Source organism: Melanotaenia boesemani, chromosome 6 (genome assembly GCF_017639745.1).
Source record: "Melanotaenia boesemani isolate fMelBoe1 chromosome 6, fMelBoe1.pri, whole genome shotgun sequence".
In the NCBI taxonomy this organism is placed as follows: domain Eukaryota; kingdom Metazoa; phylum Chordata; class Actinopteri; order Atheriniformes; family Melanotaeniidae; genus Melanotaenia; species Melanotaenia boesemani.
This window is the reverse complement of record NC_055687.1, coordinates 351,589-365,251: the sequence shown is the minus strand read 5'-3', so window position 1 is coordinate 365,251 and position 13,663 is coordinate 351,589. Positions and strand designations below refer to the sequence as shown.

Sequence of the window (13,663 nt, the reverse complement as noted above, 5' to 3'; positions counted from 1 at the left end):
GAAACTCTTTCTTTCCCTCAGCCATCAGTCTCCTTAACAGCTAACAGCAGACTGGAGTCTGTAACAATGGACTGTACATTTACACATACTGACTGTTTACATTATCAATGTACCTTATTATTATTATTCAGTATTTGCACATGTATCATACCGTCTACCTCATGACAGTTCTTTTTTTTTTTGCACAATTAATCATTCAATGCTGAATGTTGCACAGTTTATGTAGCACGCTGCACATTATGTACATAGATTACTTTACTTATATTTTACCTATAGTTTATTTTATGTTTACTCTTCTGCATGCTCTTCTTAAATTAGTCTTGTCTATATACTTTGAATATTTGAACTTTGAATCAGGTGGAGGTCCTTGTTAAGCAGGTGGAGGTCTTTGTTGATCAGGTGGAGGTCCTTGTTGATCGGGTGGAGGTCGTTGTTGATCAGGTGGAGGTCCTTGTTAACCAGGTGGAGGTCCTTGTTGATCGAGTGGAGGTCCTTGTTGACCAGGTGGAGGCCCTTCTCAACCAGGTCGAGGTCGTTGTTGATCGAGTGGAGGTCCTTGTTGATCAGGTGGAGGTCCTTTTTGACAGCATGGAGGTCCTTGCTAACCAGGTGGAGGTCCTTGTTAACTAGGTCGAGGTTGTTGTTGATCGAGTGGATGTCCTTGTTGATCAGGTGGAGGTCCTTTTTGACCGCGTGGAGGTCCTTGCTAACCAGGTGGAGGTTCTTGTTAACCAGGTCGAGGTTGTTGTTGATTGAGTGGAGGTCCTTGTTGATCAGGTGGAGGTCCTTTTTGACCGCGTGGAGGTCCTTGCTAACCAGGTGGAGGTCCTTGCTAACCAGGTGGAGGTCCTTGTTAACCAGGTGGAGGTCGTTGTGTATCGAGTGGAGGTCCTTGTTGATCAGGTGGAGGTACTTGCTAACCAGGTGGAGGTCCTTGTTAACCAGGTGGAGGTCATTGTTAATCGAGTGGAGGTCTCTGTTGATCAGGTGGAGGTCCTTGTTAACCAGGTGGAGGTCATTGTTGATCGAGTGGAGGTCCTTGTTGACCAGGTGGAGATCATTTTAACCAGGTGGAGGTCCTTGTTGATCGAGTGGAGGTCCTTGTTGACCAGGTGGAGATCATTTTAACCAGGTGGAGGTCCTTGTTGATCGAGTGGAGGTCCTTGTTGACCAGGTGGAGATCATTTTAACCAGGTGAAGGTCCTTGTTAACCAGGTGGAGGTCCTTTTTAACCAGGTGGAAGTCCTTTTTAACCAGGTGGAGGTCCTTGTTGATCAGGTGGAGGTCCTTGTTAACCAGGTGGAGGTCCTTGTTGATCGGGTGGAGGTCCTTTTTGACCAGGTGGAGGTCATTGTTTATCGAGTGGAGATCCTTGTTGATCAGGTGGTGGTCCTTGTTAACCAGGTGGAGGTCATTTTTAACCAGGTGGAGATCCTTGTTGATCGGGTGGAGGTACTTGTTAAACAGGTGGAGGTCGTTGTTTATCGAGTGGAGGTCCTTGTTAATCAGGTGGATGTCGTTTTTGACCAGGTGGAGGTTCTTTTTAACCAGGTGGAGGTCCTTGTTGATCGGGTGGAGGTCCTTGTTGATCAGGTGGAGGTCTTTTTTAACCAGGTGGAGGTCATTGTTTATCGAGTGGAGGTCCTTGTTGATCAGGTGGAGGTCCCTGTTAAGCAGGTGGAGGTCTTTGTTAACCAGGTGGAGGTCATTGTTTGTCGAGGGGAGGTCCTTGTTGAACAGGTGGAGGTCCTTGTTGATCCGGTGGAGGTCCTTTTTGACCGCGTGGAGGTCCCTGTTAAGCAGGTGGAGGTCCTTGTTAACTAGGTGGAGGTCCTTGTTGATCAGGTGGAGGTCCTTGTTAACCAGGTGGAGGTCGTTTTTAACCAGGTGGAGGTCCTTCTCAACCAGGTGGAGGTCCTTGTTGATCAGGTGGAGGTCCTTGTTAACCAGGTGGAGGTCTTTGTTGATCAGGTGGAGGTCCTTGTTAACCAGGTGGAGGTCGTTTTTAACCAGGTGGAGGCCCTTGTCAACCAGGTGGAGGTCCTTGTTGATCGGGTGGAGGTAATTGTTAACCAGGTGGAGGTCCTTGTTGATCAGGTGGAGGTCCTTGTTAACCAGGTGGAGGTCTTTGTTGATCAAGTGGAGGTCCTTGTTAACCAGGTGGAGGTCGTTTTTAACCAGGTGGAGGCCCTTGTCAACCAGGTGGAGGTCCTTGTTAAATAGGTGGAGGTCCTTGTTTATCCAGTGGAGATCCTTGTTAACCCGGTGGAGGTCCTTTTTGACCAGGTGGAGGCCCTTCTCAACCAGGTCGAGGTCGTTGTTGATCGAGTGGAGGTCCTTGTTGATCAGGTGGAGGCCCTTTTTGACAGCATGGAGGTCCTTGTTAACCAGGTGGAGGTCCTTGTTAACCAGGTCGAGGTTGTTGTTGATCGAGTGGAGGTCCTTGTTGATCAGGTGGAGGTCCTTTTTGACCGCGTGGAGGTCCTTGCTAACCAGGTGGAGGTCCTTGTTAACCAGGTGGAGGTCGTTGTTTATCGAGTGGAGGTCCTTGTTGATCAGGTGGAGGTACTTGCTAACCAGGTGGAGGTCCTTGTTAACCAGGTGGAGGTCATTGTTAATCGAGTGGAGGTCCTTGTTGATCAGGTGGAGGTCCTTGTTAACCAGGTGGAGGTCCTTGTTGATCTAGTGGAGGTCCTTGTTGACCAGGTGGAGGTCCTTGTTAAGCAGGTGGAGGTCCTTGTTGATCGGGTGGAGGTCCTTGTTGATCAGGTCGAGGTCCTTGTGAGGCTGTTGTTGAAGCTGAGAGAAACTAGAAGAACTACTAGAAAACACGGTGAGCTGACAGATTAGTTTCATAAAAAATACTTCTGTCCCCCACCTTTGAAATCAAAATTTCATCCATGCTTGTTACACATTGTTCATAATCATAAATCAAATCTGAATCGGATGTTGGCACAACCTCAAACTTTCCACCGTTCCTCTCTGACATTCCTGTCGGTCTTCACGGAAGAAGCGTTCAGGGAAAGGAGGAAGGCGAGGCGGCATCCTGGTGGAATCATCAGTCTCTGATGAGACGTTTCTGCTGCTTGTGCTGGATCCAACCTGTGTTTCTGTGGGCAGCGGTGGACCAGGCTCACCTGTTGGTGGCACCACCTCCTTTCAGCCTGTCCTGGTGACTCAAGCAAGGAGCTGAGCAATCTTCATTCGCTGGGTCGGACCTCCACCACGGATGAGGCGACTGTCCTCCGGGCTCTCATTAATGCTGGATCACCAGCAAACAAACTTTCATTCTGAAAGAGAGGTGGAGGTTTCTGAGACTTGGCTTGAAGCTGGTGAGTTCACACCTTTCTCAGAACGTCTTCCTCCTGACTGGATTCTTCAGCAGTCCTGGAGCTGCAGGTAAAGGTGGAGGAGTCGTGTTTAGGTCCCGTTCGTAGATCTTCCAGCTTTCAGGTTCAGCGTGTGGAGATGAAATGTGCATCCCTGCTGCTCTGTGCAGGGATCTACCCACCGCCCACATGTAATAAGGACTTTCTTCAGGACTTTGCGAACCTACTCTCATTGATTATGTTGGATCACATCTGGATTTGGATTGTTGGAGATTCTAACATTCATGTGTTGGTGGACCAAGCCGTTAACAGAAGCCTCCTTTAACTTGCATCAGGTAGTGCAGGATCCTGCACATGATAAGGGGCTCATCCTGGACCGGGTTCTCACTCCTGGTCTGCATAGAGGAGATTTATGATGCTGGTATCTCCGATCATCTGCCTGTTTTATTTAAGTTTAATCTTTTAAAGTCTGGGTCTGCTTCACCCACCTCGACCGGTTCAAGCCGCCTGATCAAGTGGACGGCGTGGCTTGTTTCCCTCTGTGGAGCTCCAGCAGCATGGAAACGGGGACCAGCACCTGGAGGACTTTAACTCTGGATCTGGATGTCGGAGAGGCTCGTACCGTCAGGACTAAATGCTGTGAATCAGCTGCAGAGCCGTGGCTCCACCAACACACTCGGGTCTGAGACGCATCAGAGAAAATGGAGGAAGGACCGGCTTCGTGTCTCTGGAGAAATTAAAGATGCTTGAACTGAAAATCAGGCTGCTGTAAAAAATGCCAGGACCCAGTTCATCTCTACCTTTGTGTCTGTAAATATTAACAAGCCTCGAATTCTTTTTAATTCTTTGAACTCCACTGAATCCGTATGATTCCTCTCCTCAGACTGCGTCTGTTTTACTGTGAAAGGTTTTTAAAATGTTGTATTAAGTGAGTGTTCTCGGATTTTAGCCTTACTTTGCAGCCCTGATGCTGCTGATTCGTCTGTATCTGCTGCTTAGACCATGTTGAACCTGGGACTGTCTCAGATTTCAAAGTCGAAGTCACTTTATTTGTCAATTCTGCAACATGTAGAAGACATACAGAGGATCGAAATTGCATTTCACTCAGACCCAAGGTGCAGACAATAAACATTTAACATACATCTTTAAGTAAAAAAAAAAGGTCTCTGCTTTGCTATACAATATATAAGAAACTATATTATGCTATATAAAAGGAATAAAAACAAGAAATATAAATAATGAAAAAGGCACAAGTAGCAGCAACATTGGGTAAAGAAAAACCACATAGTGCAAAATGAATACAGTGGTGCAAATGGGTCAGTGTACATTCAGGCAGTTCGTTTTTTCATTTAAAACAAAACATAAAAAATAGAAAAACCACTCGTTTTTTCATTTTTTGTTTCCTAATTCAAAACGAAAATTCAGATAACGACCGTCATCCGTTTTCCGATTTTGTGCACAAAACGAAAATGGAAAAAACGGACAACGAGCGCTCAGATTCCATTTTTGATTATTCGTTTGAGGCAGGGGCGTGACCCGGAAGTAGTGTTGCTTTATAACATTACTGCGTAAACTTATACAAAGTACTAACACAATTGCAACAGTAACTACAAAAGAAAAAGACCATAATAAATAGCTCTTAAAATATTTTTTTTATAAAGGGTAAGATAAAATTCATCAGTATTTGTCAGTTCCAGAAGTTGCTTGCAAATAGAAGACAACAACGTTAACATTAACCGAACTTAAACCTAACTTGGGGGAAACTTATTTGTTTTTCATTTCAGAAAGCGAGCAAAGTCTTGCGCCGAGTCTGTTACCATGGTAACCGACTCTTTGAAGTGAACCTCTTTGCTGACAGTTCACCACAAAGAAACCCCGGGTTTCTGCCAGTTTCCTCCCACCTGAGGCAGCTGTCAAACATTGGTTGTCATAGCAACGTGATTCTATGGATTTAGAACTAATTAAATTCACAAGGATTTACAGGTAGAAGACTTTCAGAGTTCAAACAAACAAAGATCTCATCAAATGGTACCGTTTCATAGTTGCTATTTCTGTCACTTTGTCACGTGACAAACCGCAACAATTGGATGATAGCCAAATTTGTGTTTTGCATTTCTTTAGGCTACTTAGTACATTTTTTTTGGAAAAGAGACCATAAAACAGCAGTACGTTGAGTCGTGGATAAAGTCATTGGGAAACTTGTGTGAAATCATGTTTCCATAAATGTGTGATGGGTACAGATCTACTGTCGGCCTCTGGATCCTAGCAGACTGTCTTCTCGCCATCCTCTTCCTCCTCACTCACATAGGCTTTTTCTATGTGTGTGCGATAGAGTTGCATAAAAAGTATGAATGATACAGTATAAAACTAGAAAAATGCTCGTAGAGTGCAGTCCTCCGCAAAGAAGGTCATTTCCACCCATATTATTTCCACCCTATGTTCTAGTCCTACATTCATTTTATATTAGATTCCTAGATACACTGATAATGAATCCACAGTGTCTTGGCTATATTTTGGTGTTTGTTGCATGTTTATATCTTCATTTGTTCTCTTACAGTGATGATAATTCCAAAGATCCCCTATTTTTCCCTGTTCTGGATGGTAGCATCCAGAGGTTTTGCAGGGATCCAGATCTATCTTTAATATCTTGTCAAACCTTTTTGCCCATTTACTGTGAAGTTATATGCACATACTGAAAATTGTCCTATCTTGCAATGAGAAAAAATCCTCTGAAAAAATTCCTGGATCCAGCTGGTCATCCAGATCAATACCAAAATTTAATGGAGTCTTAGACCAAGACCCTTTCTCAGCTAAATAATCATGGAAATCTGTTCAGTAGTTTTTGCATAAAGTTGCCAACAGACAGACTCTCCTAAACGACAGCAAAAACATAACATCCATAATATTTAAGTAATTTCTAATATGGTTGTTTAGTTCACCAATCATAGCCTGTAATATTAAGGTCATACCTACAAAACACTGATTTTGAAATGCCCGACGATCTCACAGCATAAACCTGTCGTGTTAATCTAAATCATGATTCAAGTGGCCAAATTATTCTAAAGTGACAGGACAACACATTAACATGTTTTATTAGTAAAATAAAATTTAAATGTAACATTTTCACAATTGGACAATGACTCCAGAATGAAGACATGACGGCTTCAAAAGGACTTTATGGCTTTTGTGTTGGAAGAACAGATGAAATTGTGTTAAACATGTAGACGTTTTTGTGGCTGCTGTAGTCGACCACTAGATGTCCCTAGTATGGTCTTTCTTTGAGGATTTGTAGCTTCGAATCTATTTTTTTTTATTTTTATTTTATCTATTTTTATTATAACAATAGGGAATAGGTCTCAAAACTTTCACAAGGCTTTATCTACCCATCTCTAGTATATATTCTTTATCCTATCCTAAGCTTTTCTGTACACACCAGGATGTCAGTTTTTGGTTTCTGGGGGGAAATAAATAAATAAATAAATAAAATCCTTCCTTTTTTTTTATCAAAAAGACATTCAGCTTGGTCCAATGAGTCCCAGATAATCTGAATAGAGGGTTTTATACTTTTCATGTTGCCTACTAAAAGGAGCAAATTCTAAACGTTTTATTGATTTTGATTTTCTGAACCTTAATGTAAAACCACAGAAAACTAAATATTACACAGACATATGGTTTATTAACAAATGTAACGGCCTAGTGAGCATACAATTATATGTTTGTTCTAGTACCAATGGATTTTGAAATTGCAAAAATGTGTGTTATACAATGAACAAAGATTAAAGATAAATATGAAACCCGTATATTCTGAAGACATTTTGAGACTAAAATTAAACTGCCCAATAACATGAGGTGAAAACTTTAAGATAATTTCAAAGTATAAACAAAATTCAACTTACTTGTAACAATAAAAACAAAAGCCTGCAACACTGTTACATCCCAACCGAAATTCCTCACCTGTCTGGAAGCCATCTCACACACACACACCTCTTGGTTATGTTTACAAGGTCTATCAAACACTCTTGGAATGGTGTGAAGTGCCTGTTTACTACAGAGTTAAACAAAGCTGCTACGTCCGTGTGAAGCAAACTGAACTCGGTTTCTGCCTGACTCTTGTCCTCCCCTGAAAGGAATGGGTCGGTACCAAATACCGACTCTCTAGTCAGTGAACTCCCCACTTCTGTCTGTAGAAATCTGCAGCAGCAGAAGCTTCAGGGAGAACGTCTTCGGGGACATTTGCCTTGCAACCACATTGTGCCAAATTGTTGGGAATGCCTTTGCCTGAAATAAATGAAAAAAGGAGAAGAGAGAGAAGATAAAATAAGATTACCAACTTATTACTTAATTTTCACCATTATCGGTCTAATAGACAGAGTTAATTCAGTACCTGAAGGCCAAAAAATGACAGGTAATATATCTTTACAGCACAAATTCAAATTTTTAGTAGGACAAGCACAGGTTACTTGACAAATAATGCTAACCAGCATGTATGTGAGGATGTGGAATTTTACTAGATATACCTGAACTTAACATCAAATCAACTTTGATTCATAAAATACTGCAGTATGTCAAGTCTGTTATAATGAAATACTTTGCTTCTGTAGTTGACTTCGGATTGCAGTTTTGACCAAAAAAACAAAAAAAAGACAAAAAACTACGACAAATAAATCAAAATGAAAATAATCAGTTGATGTGAATGATTATGGTTTATTTTTTATTTTTTTGTTTTGTTTTTTTTTTTGTACTTGGTGATGTACATTTTTTTTCTTTGAGACAAAAATGAAGGAGGTAAAAACCCATTTGTAAACATGTTTGTGTTCATGTTTACTAAACAACAGTTTAAGGCTAAGTGTGTACAGCTCTGAGGTCCACTACAGGTTTAAATATGAAACCATATACTTGTACTACGAAGCCAGAGTAACATACCCTGGCTACCTCTCTGTCACCCGGGTTGACATTGGTGATCTGGATAGGCGGTACTACGAAGCTGGTTATCACCTCAGTAATCCAACCCAAGGTTTTCCCATCAAGATCAGTGCGTGCTCACATAAAAGGGTCGGAGTTTGACCAATCACAAACATGGACAAACCCTGCAGAGCAGCTACTTTACCATGGAGGAGCAGATAATTATTCTTTAAAAATGTGAAGAATTTAAACACATCACCCAGGCCAAAAGCAACACTTTTGCCATAGCAACAGCCAGGAAGGACATATCCACATAATATGTAAACTCTGCAGATTATATAATATTAATATATCGGACAATATAAATGGACAGTACTCTGATTACTCCATTACAGCCCAGATGTTTCGGGCAGAGCTTCCTCAGTTCCTTCCTTAGATATTTAAACATACTTGGTATCAGTCAAGAAGAAAAACATACTTAAAAGGGTTTATTGAAAGACTATTTCTTCATTTAAAGGATGCATCTATCCCTAATAACTCTGTCTCTCCTAAGCACTACTTTTAAGATCTGCACACCAAAGTAGACTGAATGGGCGGTCATTTTCCAAAAGCTCTGATTGGTCAGGAGGTGGTCCTTTTAAACTTGTTGATCTCTTATCCAGAACATAACCTGCTCCGGAGCAGGTTAGCTGTTCAGCATTGGTCACTGGGGTGATTTACCCTGGTAAAAAGTGAATCAGGGTCATAGTACAGAAAACCCCGGGTTAACCCTGAAGTTACCTACATAAGAGAAAACCCAGCTTCGTAGTCCAGGCTTCTGGGCTGCCTGAGAAAGCTTGTGTTACCATTTTACTCACCCGGGATTTGATGGGCGTTCCATGCCTGCACCGTTCTCTGTACTCCAGTGTTGCTTAACTGACAGGTCAGATTGGATGTGCAGTACCTCGTTAAGTTGTCATCCATGTTCAGTCTTTCTTGGTCAATCAATTGAACAAGAGCAATTTTAATGGGATAATTGACCCTTGTGTTTATTTCAGGCCAGATCCTCTCCACTGTATGATTCTGTAAAAGAAATATTCACAAGGAAAATTAAAATTGTACTTGTCCAAATGAAAATAGTCTCTAAAATAGTCCAGAACTTGGGTGTCAAAGTCTGTCCTCGAGGGCTTCAGTCGTGCAGGATTTTTCCATGTTTCCCTGCTTCAACACATCTGACGTGGATAAAATGGATTCAGCAGCCTATAAAGTTCTGGACAATGACTCATTTGTTTGAGTCAGGTGTGTTGGAGCAGAGAAACATTGAAAATCTGCAGGTTTGTGGACCTCAACCGGAGCTGGTCATCCCTGGTGTAGAATGACAAAGTAGTGTTTAGCACTAAATTTGGCATAATTTAAGTTAGTTTATGATTTTATGTGGTTTATGTAGTTTATGTAGTTTTATGTTTTATGTAGTTGCCAATACAACACCTTACTGTTGAAGGCTACAACCTTGCTAAGTGTTTCAGTCTTGAAAGAGGAACAGAGAATAGTGTTTGTTTCTGGAGACTTACTTTTGTTGATGTAGATTGGATGTATGGCCTTCTCTCTTTGTTGTACCGATGCTCAGCCAACATTTCTTGAATAAACAAGCTGAGGTAGAACTCTGTACCATGATCCACTCTAACTTGGTCCCATAGCCCATAAGCAAGGACTGCTTGACTGAGAACAGAAAGACAAAAAGACAAATAGCTATGCTGGAAACTGCTATAACCTAGTAGGCAATTTACTTCCGTTTGTAGTATGTCTGCTTCAAAACAAAGATGAGGCTGTCAGAAATGGATTATATATATATATGTATATAAAGTCTTCATCATTTGCTGTTTGCCAATTTATTGTTTCCCTGGTTAGAGAAGAATGCACATTAGATATTCATCAGTATTTTTTAAAAATATTTTATTAAAATTTTATTTAATTTTAAATATGCATTCATTAAAAACATGTATCTTTATTAAACTTACCGGTACACCTCCTGGTAGATTGTTAGATTATTTTTTACTGGCATTGTAGAGTGTGCAACGATTTTTTTGCTCAATCCATCAATTGCCAAAACATGGGTTACACCATACATGGCCAGTTTTTCATTCCATGTCCATGTGCAGCTTATGTCCCATATACTCAGCTTGGTATGGCTGTGGGTTCAGGTTTTCTGCTCCTTAAAAATGGGATAAATCAAAAAATAATATAAATAATAAAAATAATAATAATAATAATAATAATAATAAAATTCTAACTATTCATGGCAATGGCAATTAAAAACCTGAAGCCATATGCTGAGTTTACTTTAAACAAAACTTTCTACAAATTTGGAAAAGTTTGTTATCCATGGGTGTATGTACTATAATTATTAAAAAAAATAATAAAAAAAAACAACACTTTGCACACAACCACATCTTACCTGACGTCTCTCTTGATGGTAGGGCTCGTGCAGTGATAAAACCGTTCCCACGCGAACCTCTGATGCACGGACACCCTGTGCTGCCAAATAGCCCGTCATCATCTTTCCGCCATATCTTGGTCCGGTCTGATATTTAAATAGAATGAATGAAGTTAACAAGTAAAATAAATTAATTATATATACATACACACACACATTTTATATATATATAATGAATTGTGTATGATCTTCAGCACAATTCCTGTGTAAAAGTGACAAATTTATTTACCTTGGATATGGCTTCAGCAACGGCTAGCTCCAGGTGTTCATCTGAGACAGTCTTTCTGACGAGTCCCCTGTCAATCCTAAATTGTCTTATGCTTCTTTCAGAAGCTCCTCTACGCAACCCCATTTCAAAGATTAGATAATTGGATATCTGTCTGTCTGAAAAACCGTTTCCATACATTTGGCGTATGGTTTCTTCGTAGGGCACCAAATTTGACATACTGATACTATCCTTAAAAACGTACCTGTGAGTGTTAATTATCATCTTCTTTTACCGATAAGATTACGAAGTTAAATGAAGCATTGGCGTGTTGCTGCCCCCTTCAGTTCATTAAGTGCAATTGATAAAAGACTGCCGTGTTTTATATTGTAAAGCACTTTGTGCATGAAAATGCTTTAGAAATAAATTTAGATTAGATGTGAAATAAGGTAGTGGACTAGTATGTCTGCGTGCATGTTTCTAATTTATTTGAAACAGTAAAGATGAAGCAGGTCACATTTGAGTGATTTCTTTTTTTTACTTTACATTAAAAATAGTTGTAGGAGCCATTGATCTCTACGGAAGCGTGGAGCTGTCACCCAAATAAAAAAATGGGACCTTATCAAGTTATAAGGTGATATTTTATTATAAGAACACAGCCTGTACTGAATGCAGATGTTGTTACGACCTTTATTGGAGCAAAATACATTTTATGGAAAATTACTCATCAAGCAGAAACATTTCAGTTCGTTTTGACAATGATTATTGTTCTACTCTGGTTTATTGTTGTACAGAAATGTGGGACAGTTATGAGAAACACGTAGGTCACCTGCCTGCACGCAGTGAGACGGTGTGTGTGTGTGTGTGTGTGTGTGTCTGAATTGCCACAGAGCAGGCATCCCCAACCTGGGACCTCTTGAGCCAGAGTCCTGCAGGTTTTCAGTATGTCCATACTGCAGCACACCTGACTCAAATAATGGGTCGTTAAGAGGCTGGTGCAGACCTGGTTTATTATTGTACACAAGACCGTTATAAGCAACACGGTGCGTCACCTTCCTGCACGCAGTGAGACGGTGCGTGTGTGTGTCGGAGTGGCAAGAGTGTGTGTGCTGCTTTCAGTTAATAACATGTTGTCTCCTGACAATAAAAATGAAAATTATAAAGGCTTTATGCACCGCTGGGACTGGGAGAAATAAGTTGCTGACACAAAGACGTGGTTCTGTCTACTTAAAGGGTGCAACGTCAACAAGTGTCCTCCAAGCTTCATCAAGTCTCTCCAATGAAGTAAAACTTAATCCCATGTAGTAAATTAGGAATTTCTCTGGAAATAATAAACCATACTGAAAACCTGCAGGACACTGGCTCAAGACCTGCTCTGTGGCAATTCAGACACACACACACACACCGTCTCACCTTTCGCAGGCAGGTGACCTACGTGTTTGTCATAACTCCCACATTTCTGTACAACAATAAACCAGAGTAGAACAATAATCATTGTCAAAAAGAACTGAAATGTTTCTGCTTGATGAGTAATTTTCCATAAAATGTATTTTGCTCCAATAAAGGTCGTGACAACATCTGCATTCAGTACAGGCTGTGTTCTTATAATAAAATATCACCTTATAACGTGATAAGGTCCCATTTTTTTTTATTTGGGTGACAGCTCCACGCTTCCGTAGATCTCTGCATAGTTAAACTGTTATTTAATTTTTTGTTGTTTAGTTATGAGCAACTGAAAGGACTAAATTTATTTTTTAGCCTGTCCTGTCCACCATCACAACAGCAGATTGGTCTGGCTGCGGCATTGTGCTGACCAAATTTACTCTGCCTTTGGAAATGGGGCTCCCCGTGATTTTTTAATTTTATTCCTTATTACCATGTTATTTATATAACAGTCTTTTGTTTTATTTCCCCCATTTCTATAACCGCTGGACCAGACCCGAGCAGCCTGTCCTCCCCTTATAAACGTATCATGAGGTCAAATTTTCAAGCACCAAATTACGGCTTATAGAGACGTTTCAATGTTAAGCGCCCCCTACCGGTCATGTAAAAAATGACTGTCATCACGGCAGCAATGGTGCGTTCCAGCTGTCTCGTAATTCCAACCACCTCAGAATAGGTGACATCTTTACCAGGCATTTTACAACCGCTATATATGTATATATCCAAAGTAGCCAATTCTGAGTATGTACAAGTATGTCACAGCTAGAAAATAACAAATAAATTTAAATAAATAAATATTGTGTACCCCGAGAACTCAAGCAAATTTGGGTGATAATGATTAATTAACCACTGATATTTAACCTCAATATTTCACAAACAATTCCATCTTAACAACAAATTTATCAACAATATTATCAACAACTCTGATATTTACACTACAAACTTATTAAAAACAAAACAGCCTATTAGAAAGAAAACCAATAAAGACAACAATGGACTACAGGCGGGACCAGGCCTCCTGTCTCTGAATCTGGAATGTCGGGATCTTCTAAAACCTACCAGTTAAAGGTCGCTTCGTCATTTCCGGCCAAAATACCTTCGGGTAACGCAAGATAACGGTGCCCTGCATTTGTATTTGACGTTGTCTGCCAGAATGTTGAACATTTATTCTGTTCTGACTGTATTCAACAAACTTTAGCATTTAGCTTTATTTGTCTATGTTATTATTATTACTATTGTTGTTGTTGTTATTTGATGCATCAATACTCCTTAAATTCAGCTTTAATATTCTGTACCCATCACCCCTCAATG

The 13,663-nt window shown here is 40.5% G+C and overlaps 1 long non-coding RNA gene across 1 annotated transcript; it reads left to right on the top strand.

The window, feature by feature from the left end:
• Window positions 1–1,269: 1,269 nt before the first annotated feature.
• LOC121641572 lies at window positions 1,270–1,849 on the top strand. Its single transcript, XR_006010721.1, has 3 exons — window positions 1,270–1,299; window positions 1,426–1,452; window positions 1,810–1,849. It is a non-coding gene; the product is annotated as an uncharacterized LOC121641572 (long non-coding RNA).
• The last annotated feature ends 11,814 nt before the right edge of the window (window positions 1,850–13,663 follow it).